This window comes from Quercus robur, chromosome 6, assembly GCF_932294415.1.
Source record: "Quercus robur chromosome 6, dhQueRobu3.1, whole genome shotgun sequence".
Taxonomy (NCBI): domain Eukaryota; kingdom Viridiplantae; phylum Streptophyta; class Magnoliopsida; order Fagales; family Fagaceae; genus Quercus; species Quercus robur.
In genome coordinates, this window is record NC_065539.1 from 16,541,226 (window position 1) to 16,562,879 (window position 21,654).

General features: G+C 31.7%; 1 long non-coding RNA gene across 8 annotated transcripts; it reads left to right on the plus strand.

Moving 5' to 3' along the window:
* The first annotated feature begins 7,616 nt into the window (after window positions 1-7,616).
* Window positions 7,617-20,781, plus strand: LOC126733007 (uncharacterized). 8 transcript variants are annotated; one of them, XR_007659601.1, is made up of 5 exons: window positions 7,617-8,499; window positions 8,585-9,860; window positions 10,680-10,792; window positions 11,593-11,663; window positions 20,471-20,781. It is a non-coding gene; the product is annotated as an uncharacterized LOC126733007 (long non-coding RNA). The 8 variants fall into 8 exon arrangements; XR_007659600.1 differs by lacking the exon at window positions 20,471-20,781 and adding an exon at window positions 13,986-14,715; XR_007659596.1 differs by lacking the exon at window positions 20,471-20,781 and having other exon boundaries at window positions 7,617-8,102; window positions 8,418-8,499; window positions 11,593-11,849.
* The last annotated feature ends 873 nt before the right edge of the window (window positions 20,782-21,654 follow it).

Below are 21,654 nucleotides of genomic sequence, written 5' to 3' on the forward strand. Positions count from 1 at the left end.
CAAGCTAGCATCGATGAAACAGGTTTCTGGAAAAATCTTTGGAAAATTCAGGTCCCTAGAAAAATTAAACATTTTCTTTAGCGTGCTTGCACAAACTCCCTAGCTACAAAAGAAAATTTGGTGAAATGAAAAATCTTGTTGGATGCAACCTGTTCTTGCTGTTCAGGTGCTCATGAAGATACACTTCATTCTCTGTGGAGTTGCAACGGTCTCAAGGAGGTTTGGGAGAAGGACTTTGGTTGGATTTTCAAGTCTGAGGTGGTCCTGTCTTCCTTTAAGGAGTTGGTAAAGCTAGTTTTTACTAAGTCAGTGTTGGTGCCTCTATTTGCTACAACTGCATGGTCAGTGTGGTTTCATAGAAACAAGTTCCAGGTTAGTGAGAATGCTAGGCCGTTGGGCTGGATAGTGGGCTTTGCACAAGATTATGTGCATGATTTTAAGTCCCTAATGATAGCACTCCCATGGTTCGTGTTGTAGCTCCTAAGGTTTGGAGTCCACTTGACTATAACAAATGGAAAATTAACTTCGATGGAGCTATGTATTGTGAATCGGATGAAGCTAGGGTTGGGGTGGTTGTTCGAAATTCCTTTGGTGAGGTGAAGGCTGCTCTGGCTGAAAAGATTAGGAAGCCACCCACAGTGGAAGTGTTGGAGTTGCTAGCTGCCAGACGCGTTACCCTCTTCTCAGATGAACTTGGTCTCAACAGGGTTATTTTTGAAGGAGATTCGGAGCATGTTATAAAGGCGCTTCAATGGGGTGGCTGGGATTTTGCTCCGAGTGGTCATCTCATTCGAGATATCCTATGTATTGTAAACTCCTTTGTAAGTACCTCTTTCTCTCATGTCTATTAGCAGGGCAATATTGTTGCTCATGCTCTGGCCTAGAAAGCTAGACATTGTTCCCCAATTTTAGTTTGGTTGGACTCATATCTAACAGACATTTCATCTTTTGTATTAGCTAATTTTCAACCTTGATATATTAAAGTTTCTAGTCTAAAAAAAAAAAAAGTTTTTTTTTTTTTTTTTGGTGTGGAGAAAATCATGCTCTTTGAAGTTAGTAGAATAAGAGCATTCACATCAAGAATGCTAAAAATGCTAAAAAGCCAATTTTACAACCAACACACAAAAATACCTACTACATCAAAAAGCTCTCAAATGCTAAAAATTTTGACACTTAGTTACAGTGAGCTGCCATCTATAACAACTCACTATAACTGAATTTTAAAACCAAAAAAATATTTTTTTAATCCCTCAGGGGGTGTTTGGTAAAGTTGTTTGAGAATTGTTGTTTGGAATTTTTTTAAATACGTATGGGTGAAAAAGTGTGTGAAAAGTACGTAATATTGTTTAAAATGTGAAAATGTGAGTTTGAACTCACTCACCAAACAAGCCCTCAACCTCTAAGCCTCTCCCTCTTTCTCTCTTTCTCATGCTGCCCCTTTTTCACATTTTTTCTATTGGCTCTCCCTCAGCCCATCCCTTCCCTTCTCCCATGCCTAAGACAGAACCCAAGCTTGAAACTTTCTAACCAGTGTGGGCATCAGTGTGGGCATTAGTGTTGAGGTAAGATCGGCGTGGGTCATTGGCATGGAGATCTGTGGGTCATCGGCATGGAAATGGTGGTGGTTGTTCGGGTTTCGTGGGTTGGGGTTGTGTGAAATTCGTGGGTTTGGGTTTCGTGGATTTGGGTATCGTGGGTGGGTTTTTGTTGGTTGTGGTATGGGTGGGTTCATTGTTGTCGATGATGGTTATGATTGTTGTGGCTGTGACTGTGGTGGTTGGTGGCTGTGGTGGCAGTGGGTGTGGATATGAGCTTGTGATTTGATTTTAGGTATGTGATTGGTTTTGAGATTGTGATTTGGTTTTGGGTTTGTTTTTGTTTGTGATTTTGGTGGGTTAGGGTTGAGGTTGTGGGTGGTTGCGACTATGGTAGTGGGTGTGGGTGGTGGTGGCTGGTGGCAGTGGGTTGGATTTTTTTTGTTTTGGAGAAGAAAGATACACATACAAAAAGAGAGAGGAAGAAAGAGAGAGGAATAGATGAGATTGAAGATAATAAATAATTAAAAAATAATTAATAATATTTTAATGAAGTGTTAAAAAATATAAAACTTTTGATGTTGGGTATATTATAAATTGGGGTGTTAAAATAAATATAGTGTTTTGAGTTGCTAAATGCTATATTTTTTAGCATTCTTGATGTGAATGCTCTAAAAGAATGGAATTCTTCATAAATATTTGTCCAAAAGAATTTTGCCACTCCAAGAAAGTTGCCCAAGCAACAATGATAAAAATTCTTTATAGGAATAAAATCATTCAATGATACATTCTTCATGTAAGAATAAAATTTTCCAAGCAACTATGATACAAATTCTTTATGAGAATAAAAATCATTCAACAAGAAAACTGAACTATTGCGGCGGACCTATTGCGGCGGGTGCGAAAACCGCCGCTAAAGGTCGCCTATTGCGGCGTTCTATATGCCCGTCGCAATAGCTCTACTATTTTGCAGCGCACTATAGCGGCGGGCCAATGACCCACCGCAATAGACCTGTTTTAGCGGCGCTAGGCTTAGATATAGCGGCGGGTCATTGACCCGCCGCAATATGTACTCCTTTTTGCAGCGGGTAATAGACCTTTAAATTTCCATCTATTTTTTTCGCATTCCCACTTAAAGATTAAATAGTAAATTACACCCGATTGGCATAAAAATTGGCATGCATGTTAAGAACATATAGAATATGTGATCCAACGGTTGGATTTTAAAAATTTGAATTCAACAATATGTTATTGGTTGGTGTAACATTTTTTAGAGTTACATCAAGTGTAACTTGAACCCAACGCTATATTTCTTAATTTGATGTGAATTTTGACAAATCTACCGTTAGATTACATTTTTTTCATATATTTTTCATGAATACAAAATTTTAAGGTGATAAAAGATTAATAGTCATGTCATCAATCAATTGTTTAAATTCAAGTTTTTGTAATTTAAAATAACGCATAAAAGATAAGTTTAAAGATCAAATGGTAAATTACACCCGATTGGCATGAAAATTAGTATGCATGTTAAGAACAAATAGAAAATTTGATCCAACGGTTGAATTTTCAAAATATGAATTAAACAATAAGTTATTGGTTGGTATAACATTTTTTAGAGTTATATCAAGTATAACTTGAACCCAACGCTATATTTCTTAATCCGATGTGAATTTTGACAAATCTGCCGTTAGATTACATTATCTTCATATATTTTTTAGGCATACAAAATTTCAAGGTGATCAAAAATTAATAGTCATGTCATCAATCAATTGTTTAAATTCAAGTTTTTGTAATTTAAAATAACGCATAAAAGATGAGTTTAAAGATCAAATGGTAAATTACACCCGATTGGCATGAAAATTGGCAAACATATTAAGAACATATAGAAAATGTGATCCAACGGTTGGATTTTTAAAATTTGAATCCAACAATAAGTTATTGGTTGGTGTAACATTTTTTAGAGTTACATTAAGTGTAACTTGAACCCAACGCTATATTTTTTAATTCGATGTGAATTTTGACAAATTTACCGTTAGATTATATTATCTTCATATATTTTTTATGCATACAAAATTTCAAGGTGATCAAAGATTAATAGTCATGTCATCAATTAATTGTTTAAATTAAAGTTTTTGTAATTTAAAATAACGCATAAAATATGAGTTTAAAGATCAAATGGTAAATTACACCCGATTGGCATGAAAAATGGCATGCACGTTAAGAACAAATATAAAATGTGATCCAACGGTTGGATTTTCAAAATATGAATTCAACAATAAGTTATTGGTTGGTGTAATATTTTTTAGAGTTACATCAAGTGTAATTTGAACCCAACCCTATATTTCTTAATTCAATATGAATTTTGACAAATCTACCGTTAGATTACATTATCTTCATATATTTTTCATGCATACGAAATTTTAAGGTGATCAAAGATTAATAGTCATATCATCAATCAATTATTTAAATTCAAGTTTTTGTAATTTAAAATAACGCATAAAAGATGAGTTCAAATATCAAATGGTAAATTACACCCGATTGGCATGAAAATTAGCATGCATGTTAAGAACAAATAAAAAATGTGATCCAACGGTTGGATTTTCAAAATATGAATGAAACAACAAGTTATTGGTTGGTGTAACATTTTTTAGAGTTATATCAAGTGTAACTTGAACCCAACACTATTTTTCTTAATCCGATGTGAATTTTGACAAATCTACCGTTAGATTATATTATCTTCATATATTTTTCAAGCATAAAAAATTTTAAGGTGATAAAAAATTAGTAGTCATGTCATCAATCAATTGTTTAAATTCAAGTTTTTGTAATTTAAAATAACGCATAAAATATGAGTTTAAAGATCAAATGGTAAATTACACCCGATTGGCATGAAAATTGGCATGTATGTTAAGAACATATATAAAATGTGATCCAACGGTTGGATTTTCAAAATTTGAATTTAACAATAAGTTATTGGTTAGTGTAACATTTTTTAGAGTTACATCAAGTGTAACCTGAACCCAACCTTATATTTCTTAATTTGATGTGAATTTTGACAAATCTACCGTTAGATTACATTATCTTCATATATTTTTCATACTTAAAAAATTTCAAGGTGATCAAAGATTAATAGTCATGTCATCAATCAATTGTTTAAATTTAAGTTTTCGTAATTTAAAATAACGCATAAAAGATGAGTTTGTAGATCAAAGGGTAAATTATATCCGATTGGCAAGAAAATTGGCATGCATGTTAAAAACATATAGAAAATGTGATCCAACGGTTGGATTTTCAAAATATGAATTCAACAATAAGTTATTGGTTGATGTGACATTTTTTAGAGTTACATCTTGTGTAACTTGAACCCAACGCTATATTTCTTAATTCGATGTGAATTTTGACAAATCTACCGTTAGATTACATTATCTTCATATATTTTTTATGCATACAAATTTCAAGGTGATTAAAGATTAATAGTCATGTCATCAATTAATTATTTAAATTAAAGTTTTTGTAATTTAAAATAACTTATAAAATATGAGTTTAGAGATCAAATGGTAAATTACACCCGATTGGCATGAAAATTGGCATGCACGTTAAGAACAAATATAAAATGTGATCCAACGGTTGGATTTTCAAAATACAAATTCAACAATAAGTTATTGGTTGGTGTAATATTTTTTAGAGTTACATCAAGTGTAACTTGAACCCAATCCTATATTTCTTAATTCAATGTGAATTTTGACAAATCTACCGTTAGATTACATTATCTTCATATATTTTTCATGCATACAAAATTTCAAGGTGATCAAAGATTAATAGTCATGTCATCAATCAATTATTTAAATTCAAGTTTTTGTAATTTAAAATAACGCATAAAAGATGAGTTCAAAGATCAAATGGTAAATTACACCCGATTGGCATGAAAATTAGCATGCATGTTAAGAACAAATAGAAAATGTGATCGAATGGTTGGATTTTCAAAATATGAATGAAAAAATAAGTTATTGATTGGTGTAACATTTTTTAGAGTTACATCAAGTATAACTTGAACCCAACACTATTTTTCTTAATCCGATGTGAATTTTGACAAATCTACCATTAGATTATATTATCTTCATATATTTTTCAAGCATAAAAAATTTTTAGGTGATAAAAAATTAGTAGTCATGTCATCAATCAATTGTTTAAATTCAAGTTTTTGTAATTTAAAATAACGCATAAAAGATGAGTTTAAAGATGAAATAGTAAATTAAATCCGATTGGCATGAAAATTGGCATTCATGTTAAGAACATATAGAAAATGTAATCCAACGGTTGGATTTTCAAAATATGAATTCAATAATAAGTTATTAGTTGGTGTAACGTTTTTTAAAGTTACTTTAGGTGTAACTTGAACCCAGCCCTATATTTCTTAATTCAATGTGAATTTTGACAAATCTACCGGAAAATTACATTATCTTCATATATTTTTCATGCTTACAAATTTTCAAGGTGATTAAAGATTAATAACTATGTTATCAATCAATTGTTTAAATTCAAGTTTTTGTAATTTAATATAACGCATAAAATATGAGTTCACAGATCAAATGGTAAATTACATCCAATTGGCATGAAAATTGGTATGCATGTTAATAACATATAGCACATGTAATCCAATGGTTGGATTTTGAAAATATGAATTCATTAATAAGTTATTGGTTAGTGTAACATTCAATAATATGTTATTGACCACGCCATTTTCTAAATCCAACCGTTTGATTGTGACCATAATTTACCAGAATTAAACTTTCATTACACTCTTCAAATCCAACGGCTAGATTTCAAATCTAAGAATGGCATGTGATGGATATGTGCTATGTACTTGTATGGTTATGTTTACTCAATCTGACCATCCAATTAGTCATATTATTTTTTTAAAATGTAAACGAAGTTAGTCACATATTAAAATTCTTACATAAATTTAATAATAGCTATGATATATATTTTTTTTAAATTTTTAATGAGATAGAACGTGTGATAATTTTTGTTGTGTGATATATATATATATATAAATATTTTGAGAAAGTTGTGTGGTGACTTTTATTGAGTATATGTAATTGTTTTTTGTTTTTAAATTTTATTTTATAGCTCATTAATAAAATGACCAAGTGACTTCACCAAATTGCAGATTTTTTAAAATAAATATAATTTTTTTGTTTTTATTTTTTTCTCATATTTCTAAGTTGATAAAAATATTAATTTAACTACTATCTAAACTCTTCATCTAAACATTTTTTTTTTTATTTAAATTATATTATCACATGTAATTATATGTCGTAACATTAATATGTTTTAAGCCAACGTCAATTGCGTGTACCTTTTTTTTCTTTTTTTGTTGAGTTAAACCACTCGTGTACTTTGTGATCTAAAATAGGTTACCTTGTTCTAGTAGAAGTAAAATTGACCTTACCTTGTTCGGTCATTTTTTTTTACGTTAATGGGGTAAGTTGGCCTTTTTTTTATATTAATTATTAAATTATATTTTACTAATTTGTAGTACTAAATTATATTTTATTAATTTGAAGTATTATATTATATTTTATTAATTTTTAATATTAAATTATATTTAAATAATTGGAAGTATTAAATTATATTGGAATTATTATATTATTAATTTTTTTTTGTGAGGCAACTCATCACTTAACGCATTTAGACTTAGGAAAAAAAAAAAAAAAAAACAAAGGAAGAAAATGAAAAATCATGCCCAGTACCAATACAAAAGAAAAAAAATTATTATTTAAAAAATAAAATATCCAATTAAAACTTTTTTTAAAACTTTAATCAATAGAAAAATCTTGTTAAAACTTAAAAAAAGAAAAAGAAAAAAAAAAGCATGTCATGCCCGTCATGGCCAGGAAAGAAAAATGAAAAAAAATGTAAAAAGAAAACTTAACAAAAAGGGCTTATTAACAATAAAGAAAAGACAAAGGAAAAAAAAGAAAAAAAGAAAAAAAAAGAAAGAAGAAGCATATCAGCAAATACAAAGAAAAAATAAAAAGAAAACAACGAAACGATTAGACCAGAGCAAAAAAAAAAAAAAAAAAAAACAACAACAACAAGCTTTGGTTAGGGTTTTAATTTTTTCTCTTCTTACCCATTACACCAGCCGTCACTCTCTTTCTCCCTCACCCTTACCCTCACCCTCACGTTCGCCTCTCTCTCTCTCTCTCTCTCTCTCTCTCTCTCTCCCTGCCTCCCTCACCTGACCTTTCCGCCGCCGCCGCCACTTCCCACCCTAGCCATCGCCGTGCTCTCCCCTTATTCTCGACTCTCTCTCTCTCCCTCATCCTCGCCTCTCACTCTCTCCCTCACCCTTGCCACTTTGCCGCCAGCCACCACTGCCGCCGCCCTACTCCTCTTCCCCTTTCCTCCTCTCATGTCCACCTCCGCCGCTAGTCTCCTCCACCGCCAATTTTCTAGTACCTCCTCTACCCTTTGTAATTTTTATTTTGTATTTTTTGTTTTTGGGTTTTTAGTTCAATATATAGAGTGTGGGTTTTCTGGAACCTCCTCTACCCATCGGTGAGTTTTTTCTTTTTTTTTTTAATTGTAGAAATTTCATATAAATACATTACAAGAAAATCATTGATTTGAATTTCATATTTTTGTGATTGAATATACTATTGGGGTTTAGGTTGCAATGTGATTTTGATTTGCAAGTTTTTTTCCCTATTGGGTCTTGTGGTTAGTGCTTTGATATGGATGTTTGGCTGTGGGATTGGGGTTCAAAAAAAATTGGGGTTTTTGTTTTTGGTTGATTGTGAATTCCATAAGTATTTTTTGATTTGGGATTTTCAGAGTTGGGTATGTATATTTCTTGTGCTCATTTGGCTATAGGTTTGGGTTTGTGCTTGTGTTTGAAACGTGGGTTTTATGTTGACCCAGAGGCGAAGCTCCTGTTTATCATTCGCATTCGTGGGTAAGTTTTCTTGTTTGATTTTTCCGTTACATGAATCATTATGGTAGATCACCAGGTTCTTATTATTGGAATTTGGAACTTACAGTATCAATGCCATGCACCAAAAGACTAGAAAGATCTTGCAGCTCTTGCGTTTGAGATAGGTATTACATGAAACTCACCCGTTATGGTACTATAAAATGGCATCTGGTTATTGATGTTTTTATTTATGTTTTTGTGTTGGTCATGACGGTAAATATATCCTTTTGAAGGCTAAGGCAGGTTCAGACTATTTGCTTATTGTACCGGGTAGTTTTAGTAAAAGTACTCGTTTTTAAAGCTATTTAAGTTTAAGCTCCTTGGGTCATAGTCTAGAAATCTTTGAGGCGAAGCTCAAACATCTAGTGTCAAGGTGTTTGGGTGTAAGCACCTTTTTTATTTTGACCTTTTAGAACTTTATATAAGCATTAAGTACACACTATTTCTAGTAGGTTTACTGCTGAATAGTTTGAAACTTGAAGCCCTTTGTTGTGAGTGTTATGAAAAGCTAATCTGAAACTATGCCTGATTCTTTTATTCTGAATGCTGGGACATGCCTAATTCTTTTATTCTTTTAATCTGAAACTATGATAAGCTAACTGACACTGAATGCTGAAACTTGGCCCACGTATTTAGTCATCAAAGGTAAGTTTCAATTGCATTGAATTCAGCCCAATATTTTAAAGAAAATTAAACAGAGGCATCATCCGTGGCCGCCACCTTGCCTCCATTAATGACGAGTCACCTCTTGCTTTCTCCGCTGGAAACATCACTCTCCTCAGTAATTCTTTGGGATTGTATGATCCTTATTCCACTCCTCAAATAATCATTCAAATATATGTTTTTAGTTTATATATATATATATATATTTTTTTTTTTTTGTGTGTGTTTTTTAGTGAGCTTTTGATATGATATTTTTTGGTTTTTAAAATTTTTTTTTTTTTTTATATGTGATATTTTTGGTTCCTGATAAGAGAAAGAGTTGTTTTTTAGTGGCCAGTTGTATTATTGTAAGTAAAAGTTATAACTTTTTGTGGTCTCCCAGCCTATCCAAAAAGACCCCAAATGATTTTTTTTTTTTTTTTTTTTTTTTTAATTTTCCTGGGTGACCAAACTGTTTGTTTCAATTCGGAGTGTACTGACTTTATTATTTTATTTGGTTAATTTATTTATTTATTTTCTATGTTTGTTGATGTTTTAGTTTGCATTATGCTAATGTTTCTTTGGGGAATCCGAGTTTATCATTCTTGGTGGTGTTAGACACAGGCAGTGATTTGTTCGGGATACCATGTGATTGTCAGAAAAATGGTTGCGTAAAGGCCTTATAGTCATCATCTGGAGCGGTATATTTACTTTTTTACTTTGAATTTTCGGTTTCTTTGTTATCGGTTTTATTACTTCCAATTGATACAGCTATATGGGTTCCTTTTTCTTCCTTTGCTATTGCAGTCATATATGCTTAAAAACTTGTTAGAAAATTGGCTTGAATAGAGTGCATTAATTGCACATAGATTTGGCATCATATAGGAATATAACCCAACTTATTAAAAGATGAATCTGTCTTATATGGCTAGGAAAGTCTCAGTCAACTTAGATTGTAGACTTTTTTTTTTCTTTTTTCTTTTTAACTATGGAATTCTACTGTGGAATTTTACTATGGAATTCTACTTGAAAAGGTACTATAGGCAAATAGAATGGAACTCATATGAATGAGTAAAGCATGGCAGGGACCGAGAATTCTAGAAAGAGATGTAGTCGTCTCATGTTACTATCACTAATGAAAATGAGAAAGAACCACTAAACCAGACAGATTTAGTGGTCTGATATACTATTGAATTTTTGGTGGGTATATAATCAATTGGTGAAAGCTGTCTTGCATATTATTATAAGATTATGATTCCTTCTCTTTGATTCCAATTTAGTTAAGTTTGAAATCTTGTGGAGTTGTTTCATATCATTTTTGTATTTGTTAATTGAGTTGTGATTGTTTTATAACTACTAACAAGATGTGGTAGCCGCAAACATCATGTTGATGATTGTCTGGTTGGTTGCTGAGTAGTGAGTAGTAGAGGAAAAGAAAAACTAAATGTTATAAATTCTTAAACTTGATGTTGTTTTCTCAATGCTGATTTTGACTAGATCTACATTGGAATTACTTTCAGGGGTATGTTGAGTTAAACACAAATTCTTCATAGCAGGGATGGGTTCTGGACATTGGTTTAAGATGATAATTGGCTCAAAGAAAGGGAAGCGCAGCAGTTCAAAACAAGTAAAGGTATGAAGCCCTTAAATTGCAATAATACTGCTAAATGGGACTATTTGCCCAACAGGCCTCCAATGGACCAAAAACTAAATTGTTATCTTCTTACTAATTTGCAATCCCTTTAGCTGTCACATTGAATTCCTACTAATTATAGGCTTAGAATTGAAATTAATGAGCTATTGTTGCTACATTATATATTGTTACTTGAAGACTGAAGAGGGGATTGAGTTTAGGAATAGGAAACCTAAATAGAGTTAGTCAAGGTTTTGGCTTAGAATTGAAATTAAGGAGCTATTGTTGCTAAATTATATATCGTTACTTGAAGATTGAAGAGGTGATTGAGTTCAGGAATAGGAAACCTGAATAGAGTTTGTCAAGGTTTGGGATTTATAATTTATGAGCTCAGGGATGGTGTACCTCCTTTGGGAAGTCCTGATTAATTGTTTTTGAATGCTTGAAGGGCTTTTTATTATATATCTTTCTTGAAGTTAAGATGTACAAATCTTGTGCTTGATATGAAAGTAGCTTTTCATGATAACTTTTCTTTTTCGTTTGAAAGGCATGATTATGTTTTTATAATGATGCAGTGGGCTTAGATATATTGTGTAGGTAGTATCAAATTAAAATATGGTGCTAGAATGGTGCATCCATTGAAAAGCATTATGTTGATATTTCTATCCTTTCTTAAATTTCCTTCACCATCTGTAATTAATGGGTCTCAAGGAAAAGTCAAAGTCCTCTAAAGTTAAAATCTTTGCTATTGGCCACTCTATCTCAACTTTTCTGATGGTTTTTAAATGATAAATCTATAGGTCTACTTGCTTCTTTTGTAACTTGGATCGGCCAAATGCCACAGTTCGTTCTAGAGTCAGAAATCCCAAAGGTATTGACACAAAACCCAATCTTTATCTTCTTTATACAAGAATGCTTGATTTTTTTTTTTTTTTTTTTATAAAAATTTTATTTACCACTTTATTGGCTTACACTTTCACAACTTAAAAAAATTGTGTAAAGAAAAACTATGTTGGTTTTATAGTGAGAAAAAGTGATAAGAATAATTGCTGCACTTTGTTTTTTCGTGTGTTTGAATCTCATTGGTTTGTGAGTAGTGGGAAAAAAAAGTAGATCAATTTGGAAGTTACAACAATCTGTAAATAATTGCCAGAAAGAATAAGATAAAAATTATGATCATAGACTAACTTAGAAATAATGTGCAAAACTCTCAATTTTTGTGAGTTCCACTTATTAAAATAAGAAATAAAAATATTTTGAATAGATAATGTGAAATGCAATTTGCATGTTATTGCAAACAAATCATTATAGATAACCAGTTAACCATACATGTAGGACCATATGTATCAAATTTATTTATTTATTTTTTGCTGTATTAGGTTGCATTTTGTTCATTGTTGTGCTCCTAAGGTCTTAGTGCAGCTAAAATTAATTATTACAGGTTATTTGTAATAGAAATAGAAATGTGGTTTTAAAACCCAGTAGAAAAGGGAAAAAAAAAAAAAAACCGAAACCGCCGCTAAAAGGTACATAGGGTACGTTGTACAAGAAGCCCTATAGCGGCGCTTATTGACCGCCGCTATAGGTGACGACATACAGCGGCGGGCCTATCCTGCCGCTAAAAGGCCTTTTGACCCGAATGACAACCTCATATGGCGGCGGTTTTTAGCCCGCCGCAATAGACCAAAAGCGTCGCTAAATGGCAGATCTATTGCGGCGCTTTTCTCGCCCGCCGCAATTGACCTATAGCGGCACTGCAGCACTGGCGGGACGGCCCGCCGCAATAGCACCCGTCGCAATATGTCAAATGTACCTTTAGCGGCGCTTTTTTGGGCTTTAGCGGCGCTTCTGGCCCGCCGCAATAGCCCTTTTTCTTGTAGTATTCTTCATGTAAGAATAAGATCGTCCAAGCAGCAATGATAAAAATTCTTTATAAGAATAAAATCATTAAACAATACATTCTTCAAGTTAGAATAAAATCATCCAAGCAATAATGATAAAAAATTCTTTATGAGAATGAAATCATTCAACTATACATTCTTCATGTAAGAATAAAATCATCCAAGCCACAATGATAAACATTCTTCATACAAGCACTCAACGACACATTCTTCATGCAAGAATAAAATTGTTCTAATGAATGGTAATAAAATTCCTTACATGAGAATAAAATCATTTGACGACATATCTTTCATGAAAACCGATCAAAACATCTTCGTACAAGGATAAGGGAATACAAAGAAAAAACATTTTTTAAAATGTCAATAGCAAAAGGTAAATTCAACGTTCAAACAAACCAGAACAATGTAGAATGATCTTTGGACGTGGTGTGCAAGTTCTTTCCATATAGGGATGCAAGAGTGGAGAATACGCCAATGGTATGGGATTGGGTGTAACCACCTGTTGGTCTTGGATAACCTGACGGGTGGAACTATTATTCCCGACGTTCATTTGGGTGGAGGGTATGGAAGGTGTCACGTTACTATCTGACCCGAAGAAGACCTTGTAACCCGAAGGGTATTTTCATCTCAAAGGGCAAAAGGAGTTAGAAAAATTTTGCCTAAAAATATTCCCTATCAAGAGGCCTTAAACCCCAAGGTCTCAATCAAAGAGGTTATGATCAGATTTTCTTTAATTGGATAAAAGGGTTGGCTTGCTTTTTGCACAATTTGGGAAATAAAGTTGCCTAAATTCATGGGTTGATGTTTCCTAGACATGGGAGGCCCTTGGAGGCTGCATTTGGTTGCTATAGCAGACAAGGCTAGCCACTTAGGGTTAGCTATGTGTTTTAGGCAAAAATAGTATAGAGTAGAAAAGTTGGGCCACAGTCAGCAAGAGTGTCGATACCGTATTTTGTCCGGCCTCGATTCACATGTTAAAAAAGGGTAAAAATAAATACAATGTGATTCGATGGTAGATCTAAAAGTAACAACATTTTTTTTTTTTTTGAGGAAATGGTAACAACATTTGAAAAAGTCAATTTATAGTAATTGAGACCAAAACCCTAATCGATAATGGTAAAAAAGTTGAATTTTTTATCCGATCGTTGGATTGTGTTGAATTTTGGACCATCTTGTAGGGCATATTTTTCCCTTCAAAATGATATTTTATGGGCTAAAATTGAATTTTAAACAAATGAGATATCACCAAAAATACCGAAAACCCTAATTAAAACCTTCATTTTTTTTTCCAGGAAAAACTAGGAGTTTTTTACCCGACTTCGCGCAATAAACTGTACCGATTTGGCGAGAACTGGAATGAGCGGGCTAGACCACCTTGAAGAACAATATCTTAGCTAATTTTAATTTGAAGGGCTCGACGATATCTACTTCGGATCGGAAGATATGAGTTTTTCAAGGAAAAACATCACAGAATTTTTTAGTGCAGCATCACCTTCCTTCCGAGCACAATATCTCAATGATTGTAGCTCCAAATCAAATAAGGCTAAAACTGTTAGAAACTAGACATCCACAGCTTTCCATGCATATAAAATTTGAAGAAAATAGAGCTCGAAAATGCCTCCAAACAATAACGTGAAGATTGGGTCAGAAATTAGATAAAGTCGAAAAAGGGTTGATGAGGTGGTAAAAATGGGAGGCTAGCACTAGTGTATCTTGATACACTAATGCTAGCTCCCATTTCTTTTATCTTGCTTATTGTTCAAAGTTGCTTTATTTTTACTATGCTCTTGTACATGTTGTGTCTATCTCTTTATTTCAATGTTCATATTATTATTGTTGTTGGTTTATATTGTTGTGTTGTTTTCCTAGATGGGTATTGAACCATCTCCTAGGCTATGTATGGGAAGTACCCTTAGAGGGAAGAAATCCCATCCCACCTAGGTGCATCTAGGGATTTTACTATTAATGCTTTTATTTTGTCATCTCATTTACTTTCAAGCAATCTCCACCCCCTTTTATTTTTGGTCATTCCATTTACTTTCAAGCAATCCCAATCCCCTTTTATTTTATGTCATCCTTTTAACTTCTTGCACATTCCCTCTCCCCATTTACTTTATTGCTCCTATACACACACACACACACACACACACTATATCTAGACACCTTAAAAAAAAAGACTTTCTATCATCTTTCTTAAATGGTTTTTATACCTCAAGTAAAGCACAATATGTGTATGTTTTATAGGAATGGCTGATGGCTTAGAACTCCCATTTCCTTATGATGAAGGACCCATAAGGCTTGAAAGAGATTAAATCTATTTAAGAGAGACATTAAAAAAAAAAAAAAAGCTTTTTAATCAACCTTTACAATATTTCAGCCCTTTAATTTTATGTTCTTTACTTTTATGTCATTTAAATTTCAGCTCTTTACATTCTTGCAACTTAAAATTTCTACACTTTATTTTCTTTGCAATTTAATATTGTTGTTTCTTTACATTTCTCATTATTAATGTTGCCATAAGAAAATGTTTTTCTACTCGCTATTCTAAGAAAATGCTTTTCTCAAATCTTTTCTCACATTTTTCTATAAAAAATAAAAAGAGTTTTCATAAAAAAAATAAACTTTTTTTAAAGGAAGTCTGAAATTTTATAAAAATATACTAATAAAATCTGTTTTGAAAGTAAAAAAAATCTGCTTTCAAATCTGTTTTCAAAGTAAAAAAAAAATCTGTTTTCAAATAAAAAACCTGTTTCCTAAAACTGTTTTTAATTTTTTTTTTTTAAATCTGTTTTCAAATAAAAAACCTGTTTTCTAAAACTGTATTCAAATAATAAAAAATCTGTTTTCAAATTTAAAAAAAAAAAATCTGTTTTTTAAACTGTTTTTTTTTTAAAAATCTGTTTTCTAAAATCTGTATTCAAAATAAAATAAAATAAAAATCTGGTTTCTAAAACTGTTTTCAAAATAAAAATCTGTTTTCAAATAAAAGAGAAAATCTGTTTTTTTTTTTTTAAAGGGAATTTTTTTTAAATAAAAATAAAAATGTTGTCAAAAATCTGTTTTCAAATAAAAATAAAAATCTGTTTAAAAAAAAAAAAATATGCATGTTTTCAAAAACGCTTTTCCAAAATGTTGTCAAAAATGTTTTTCAAAAACATTTTCAGAAAGGATGATTCTTCAAAGATGCATGTTTTCAAGAAACATCTTTTACCACGTCAAAGAAAAATGGCTTTCAAATAGTTGTTTAAAAAAAGGGTAAATTACATCTTACAACCTGTGGTTTGCCCAAAATTCAACTTACCTATATGTGATTACCTACCTATGCTTACTGCTCTGTAACCCACCTCCCCCACATGCCATTAGTCTAACACATTTTATGCCAAAATCAAAACACACAACAGATTAAACACCTCTCCCCAAAACTTTTTTCACGCTTGCTCACCCACTCAAAACTGAGGATGCTACCCGCCTGAGATCTTAGACCTGTTTATGATTGGGATCCTCTGAGTAATTTCAAGCAAGGAAATCAAGAAGAATGTGGAGTTACTGATCCGTTGATTATGGGTTTTGATCATTACCCACCCGATTTTGTTAACAGTTTAGGTTTTGATCCATTTTGGGTTTCTCTCTCTGGGGTGAGTTCCTGATTGAGCTTGAAAGTTTTGTTTTTTCTTTTCCATTCATTGCTCTTTTCCTTTCTGAGCTTAATTGTTTTTTTTTTTTTTTTTTTTTGAAATTGGGTTTCTACAAAGTTTTTTTTTTTGCCCCTATCTCTATATTACTATTGGGCTTTGCTGCTGTAAAATGGTGGTGTCACGCCCCGAACCCAAAAAGAGCTAGGCACGTGACAACAGCCACACACTTATAAAGTTTACACTCTACAAGTGTGTAAGGCTCTCTTAAACAATTAAATAATTATCCTCAAGAAAATTTCATCAATAAATTTTAAAATATCCTCAATAAAGAAATTCTCAAAAGATCTCCAAATAATAATCTTCCAACATCAAATAAAAATAAACTAAATCATTTAAGTCTGAAGGATTACACAAATGGTAATCTTAAAACATAATAGTTCAAAACTTATTCCATTGATTTCCTAAACTTCACTCATGCGCACATCCCAGCGGAAGCCCAAACATATGCTACTCTTCCTGATCAAAATCTGAAAGGAGAAAGAGGGGGGGGGGGGGGTGAGTTGACAACTTAATAAGTAACCAAAATCCAATTAAGTTCTATCCAACAATAGATCTGTGAAGTAATAGGATGTAATATGAATCTTCAAAAATTATACTATGCTATGGGTTTTCAAAAATAACTAAAGAAATTTCATAGTCTTAAAATAATGAGTTGCAAATAGATCACATACTTTAATCTTACAAATATATCATAGATGGTTTAGGAAGTAGTCAGTTTTTTCATATATCAAAAGCTATAACTCACAATAGGTTCTAAAAATACATAAACAGTTTTAAAGACTCAAATTAGTTCAAATACTCAAACGTAATTCATATTCTTAACAATCTTATGACTATGGTCACGCTATATCCCCGTGACTGGGCATCAGAGTACCAATGAATAACCGCCATTGGTTTAGGTATCAGAATACCAATGAATAACCTCCATTGGCTGGGTATCAAAGTACCAATGAATAACCCCCATTGGTTTGGATATCAGAATACCAATGAATAACCCTCATTGGCTGGGTATCAGAATACCAATGAATGACCCCCATTGGTTGGGTATCAGAATACCAATGAATAGCCCCCATTGGTTTGGGTATCAAAATCAATTCATAGTCAATTTGTCCATAATCATATATAATCATATTTTCAGTATTCAAATATTTTTGTGATATTTCTATATTCTGTACTTTAAATCAATATAGTTAAAGGAACAATTAAATAAATAAATCATATATTCAATGCTCATATTTATTTGTGAAATTTCTCTATTCTTTACTTGAAATCAGTAATATAATAGAAATATATAGTAACAACTGTAAACAATTTTCAGTAGTTAAAATACGCAAAATAAAACCCATTAGGATAAGGTTACTTACCTCATGTAACTCACCACAAGGATCTTTTTCCTAACACTTTCTCTAAATTCCTTAGATATCACCTAAACAATTTTCAAGCACTATACTCAATAATCAATTAATTTAAGAAAAACTTAAAATGGTACCCAGCTAGAAGAGTGGTGGTTAAAATATCTCATACTTTTTCACTATTATCTCAAAGCAAAAATCCACTTATTCATATATATATATATATATATATATATATTCCTTACTTTCTGCCACTAATAATCCCCTAGGATAATATGCATAAAGGGTAAAAGTCATTTGTAAAAGAAGAGGAACATCTCAGGTACACGTGTTTTCCATTTTTTTTTTTTAATTTGGTAGTCGACCCATCTTCAACAAATACACTGTTTTACGTACACCTTTTCTTCTTCTTATTTTTTTATTATTTTTATTTTATTTATTTTTATTTTGGCTTGTCAAACCTCAAACCTATACTACTAGACTTTTGTATTTTCCCAACTCTATCAATTTTGGGTACAATTCCTTAAAGTAGAACTGTGCAGAATCTGACCCACTATGGCCATGCCTAACCTTCTGCAAACCCATCTACATTTAACGCAACTGAGGCATAGAAAAAGAATAACCCAACTATTATCGAGACAGTACAGGTACCAAGAATATGATTTAATCCCTTGATTGTTCAGTTCGAAAAATTCATTAGAGATTTTAAATAGTTTCACTTCTTGGCCAAAATACTCATATAAAAAAATTACTCTAATTCCAAATAAAGCTTAGATTGGACAAGAAAAAGATTCTTAGGCTCTTACCTCTATTGTGCAATCAAATCTTCTTTGCTTCAGTATTTTGGGTAGTCTCCTCTCTCGAAACATCTGTCAGTATACGCTGACTTAAAATTAGACTATATAAACTAGGGTTTCAACCTTATTTTCTAAAAACCCCTTAGTAATATTAATTATAAAAGTTGACCCCATAACAAATTTACTTAAATACCCCTCCTTTTATTTTATTTTATTTTATTTTTCCGGGTATTACAGGTGGTTTTATTACATAAATGATATTATTTAAGGCTGAATCTATTGCACAATTTATTCGAGAAAACCATAGGTGGATGAGTTGTAATTTGCCCTAAAAGAAGAGGGCCAAATTTTTGCCAAAAAAAAAAAAAAAAAAGGAAGAAAATGTTTTCCAAAATAAATGTGTTTTACCACGTTGGAGTTCTAAGAAAATGATAAGATAAAAAATGTCTTTTCTCGAGATGTCTCAATAAAATCTTTTCCAAAAATGTCCATTTTCAAAATAATAAAATTAAGGTTGTAACTTCTTTATTTCAAACCTTTTTCTTAGAATAATTGTAAGGATTTGTGTTCAAGACTCATTCCCTTGAGTCTTTGAACCCCCTTTAAGCTAACATTATTCCTACCATTTCATCTTTTTTTGCATGATAAAAAATGAGAAAATTGTGGATAACAACAAGGTGCTACTCGTCCAACTCTCTTTTTTTATTTTTACATTGTAATTTATTTTTTTGTATAGTATTTAGTATCCACATGCTTAGGGCGACCCTTCCCTTAGGCAAGTTAGGCAATTGCCTTAGGCCCCTAAGTGGAAGGGGGCCCCAAAATTTTAGAAAAGAAGGGGTAGTAGGGGCAAAAAAAAAAAGTTTCAGATGAGTCACAAAAATCTAGCACATCATTTTAACCAAAAAACAAAAATTTTGGTAAATCTGGTTAAACATTGGGTCTAAACAAAATCATTGCTAAAAAATAACATTATTATCCTCTAGACAAACCAAAAATCAACCAGATAAACTACAAATCCGGTTTAAGAGATTAACCACCATCACAAATCAAAACAAATAAAACAACTCAAAACCCTAAAAATTTTACCTCTCTCTACTCTCTCTCTCTCTCTCTCTCTCTCTCTCTCTCTCTCTCTCTCTCTCTCTCTCTCTCTCTCTCTCTCTCTGTGATTCATTTCTCTCCACTGTTCTTGTTGGAAAAATAGCATGGAGTGACTGAGAAATTGATGTTTTCTATGTTCACTTGAAAATGTTATTATAGGTGATGAAAATCCTTCAGTCCCACATTGGAAATGATAGAAAATATGGGTTTTGGGTTGGATATTGGGTTGGGCTTTAGGCATGTGTAGACTAGGCCCACTTATCCAATTAATAATAATATTTTAATTATTGAGTCAGTTAGTCTGTGCACAGCTGTTATCACTGAAATAAAATACATGTTCAGTAACGTATAAGTTTTCATAGTCCCTCATTCATGAAAACTACTTTTTAGAAAAACTCTCCAAGTGAGAATATTATTTTGTTCATTCATTTTGTGTCAAAGAGAGAGAAAGAGACATTGAGTAGTTCGCAGAGTACGACCTTGTGTGCTTCGTTTTCGTGCTGTAGATCATTTTATCCGGGGAGATAGACGTCCACGAGTCTCAAAGCACCACAGTGATTGTGTGAGGGGCGAAATCTGTTTTAAGGAGATTGTGTAAAACACAAGACTTGATCTCAATTGTTCATCCTTTCACGCATTTGGTCTGTGAGTTTTTAATTATTTGCAGATTTCTATTTATATATATTAAGTATTTATTTATTGCTTTTGCCTATTACATCTATTCGTGTTATTGCTTATTCTTAGATTTGTGTATTGTTCCTTTTACCTTATCACAAAAGTAAATTGTTGAAATATATCCAATAGTTCTCACTTCTCATTTGCTCAATAGCTAAAGCAAGGCAGCGAGCTTCCTCCACCTGGACGACTGGACTGCTCTCTGCTCAGATTGCTCTCCAGCCTCCGCCTCTCTCAACTGTTCTCCACCTTTTTGTTCAGCTGTTCAAGTATAAAGTCTTTGACTTGGCTTTCTTTCTTTTTTTGGTGAAAATGACTTGGCTTTCTCTTCATTGGTTCTTGTTAAGATAATAAGATTAGGCCCTAGTTTTGTTTATCAATTTTGGGCTTTTTTTTTTCGGGGTGGGTCTTATTAATAAGCCTTGTGTTATGGTTGTGCTTAAATTTTTGTTATGCTTGTGCTTAATTTTTTTTTTTAAATTTTAATCTTGTGTTTTTTTTTTCTTATATATTTTAGTTAGTGGTAATATATTGAATAAGTCTTTATTTATGCAGGTTGAGATTGCTAAAAATTTGTTATTGTTTAGTGAAACTACAACAATACTTTTTATATAAATCATGTTCTATTTCTCATTTGCTCAACACTTGAAAGTTATTTTTTATTTTAGTCTTTATAAATATATTATTTGATTAGAAATGTCTACTAGAGAATATGCATCTGGGTATGAAAAATTTTAAAAAAGAAAAAGAGAAGAAAAATTAATTGAGTCTCAAAAAGGATCAATGGATAAACTTGTTACTAGTAATAAACAAAATATAATACAAAATTTAGATGAAAATATCACAAATGAGCAAGAAATTCACCAAAAAGAGTTAGAAGATAATGAAACAATATGATTGCAAGATAACAATGATTTTCAATTGAGAATAGATTTGAACAATTTCAAATATATGAAGATATTTTTGGTTTTTTATTAACTTCACAAAATTGAAGTCACTGGATAATGATAGTTTACAAAAATACTGTCTTAAACTTGAAGATTTTCTCAAACATGATGTTTATTATGATGTTGATGGTTTAGATTTATCTTTAGAGTTAAACGTTTTAAAAGAAATTTTACAAATAAAAGATTATACTCCAATTGACATACTAAATTATGTAAAAAGATTAGATTCATTTCCAAATACATGCATTGCTTATAGGATTTTGTTAACAATACCTATTAAAGTAGATTCTGCAGAAAGAAGTTTTTCAAAATTAAAATTAATAAAATTATATCTAAAATCGACAATGTCCCAAGAAAGATTAAGTGAATTAGCTATATTATCGATTGAAAA